The sequence below is a fragment of the Papaver somniferum genome, unplaced genomic scaffold, assembly GCF_003573695.1.
Source record: "Papaver somniferum cultivar HN1 unplaced genomic scaffold, ASM357369v1 unplaced-scaffold_10, whole genome shotgun sequence".
NCBI lineage: Eukaryota > Viridiplantae > Streptophyta > Magnoliopsida > Ranunculales > Papaveraceae > Papaver > Papaver somniferum.
The window spans coordinates 1053970-1056017 of record NW_020618825.1 but is presented as its reverse complement, the minus strand read 5'-3'; the positions used below and the strand labels follow the sequence as shown (position 1 = coordinate 1056017).

The following is a 2048-nucleotide window of genomic DNA, read 5'->3' as shown; positions in this document are numbered from 1 at the left end:
TTAAAATACGAAACAGGTTTTCGCATAGACAAGAAGCAAATTGTTCAACTAGACACAGACGATTAGATATTATTAACATGCTTTGCAAAGACATCTTCGTAATTGCAAAATTATAAGGCAAAGACTTCTAACATTAATATATGCATCAGATGTCCTATCTTTTATTATCCAGGACTTATCCATTACTGCGAATGAACTTGATAATTAACAATAATTAAAAAAGAAAAAAAATATAAACATATTTGGGTATCCAGATGGAAAACATAGAGACTGAATGCGCCTAATGAGGATACAGGGGTCTAGTATATCATACTTTTATACAACCAAGTCCAAGTGAGCAGCAGCCTAGTTCATATTGCATCCTCCACATACGACAAAAAAATATAACTAACCTAGTAAGGGTGCCATAGTTTGCCACCTAAATATCTTAATCATGAACAAATGATGACCCTATTATCTGATGGCAATCTACTTATCAATTGCTCATGGTAGTTTTACCACAAATTTTAAAGTTTCATTTGAGTGTTTGGCTTATCATTCTCATGAAATCTAACTCCAGATACAGAGTCATGAAATGTAAAAACTACAGCCTAAGGGGGTTTCCAATCATGTTTGGCTTTGACTTTGTGATGTCGGAGAGGACATATTTTAGACCAATATTCCGATGAACAAAGTGGTCAAATGCCGAAGATTAAATCACACTTTCGATAAAGCATGAGGTCTATAGGAAGGTGCTTTGATATTTGATCACAAACATCATCAAATCAGTGATCTTTGAGTTTTATCTATAAAATGATAATATGTATTCATAAAATGTGATCTAAAGCATGTTTTGTTGTAGTGATATACTGTATCACTAGATCAGTTTGTATCATAGCAGCACTGACTATGTATCCTATAAGTGAACACCGACTACACAATTTCCAGAACCTGCACCGCTCCAACATACCTTATTACAACCTCAACAAGAGAGCATGTAGATGGGATAATGTATCAAGAATCTGAAACACCCATGTACTTTGTTAACTACATCCCTCTTTGTGAACCGTGGTAAAACCTGAAATCCCTAATTTTCAAGAGCATCAGCTGCAGAAACTCGTAAGCAAGTAATAATGACAATCCTTGGTTCCATTATATTATTATTGTATTTATTTTCCCTTTCAGTAACTCTAACAGGTTTCCTAGTTTAAGTTGATTTCCTTTTTTACACCTGTTAGAAAATATATATGAGAGCCTATATAAGAAGGCCTGGCACTGAAGAGAAAGGCATCCAACATTATTATCTTGACAATCTACGTATTTTCTTTTATATCTGTTCGAGACCCAGATTTTGTTTTTCAATGGAGGTACTCGGATCCCCGAAGCGAACTGGAAATTATGGTCTCGTGAAATATTGTGAGAGTGAGGAATCGGAGGAGGAGCGTATGATTCTTCAGGACAAAACTCACTCGCCAGTTAAAGAGAGACACTGGCATCAGACTGTTGCGTTATAGTTCTGTGCAGAAAGGAACAAGAGATCTTTGGAGGGAGCAATGGAAAATAGATGCTGCTCCCTCCTTGGAACTCGAGATGCATGAAGAGCACAGAGTTATAAAGCTAACTCACGTTGCAATCCTTCCCAAGGTAGGAGAAACAGTTGTTGGTACCCTCGAGGCTCATGTGAACGGGGGTACATATACAGATCCTCGAGTTTTCATCAGGTTTTCATGCTTGCAAATTTAGAAAGGTATTTCATGCGACTTGGGGACAATACGATGTCGCCTCTCTTGCAATTCCACTTGTAGCAGCCTGTCATGGTGGGGACAAAAGATATTCAATTATATTTGGTGCCAACCCCTGTGGGAAAGGTGATATCTAATAAGGATTTAGATAACATTGGGAAAGACAAACAAACAATGAATAGCATCCGTAACAAAGATTTATAGAACTTTGTCCACAAGGTGCAACAAGAACCTCAGAGTTGCGGGAGTGTACTACCTATATATTTTAACCCCCTAGACGAGTTTGAATTTTGTGGGGCTTTCCCCACTGGTGCATCAGCCGTCATT

The 2048-nt window shown here is 37.5% G+C and overlaps 1 protein-coding gene across 1 annotated transcript in view; it reads right to left on the bottom strand.

Moving 5' to 3' along the window:
- LOC113325945 overlaps nt 1-2048 on the bottom strand; it is a 6395-nt gene that overhangs the window by 590 nt on the left and 3757 nt on the right. The window lies entirely within an intron of this gene.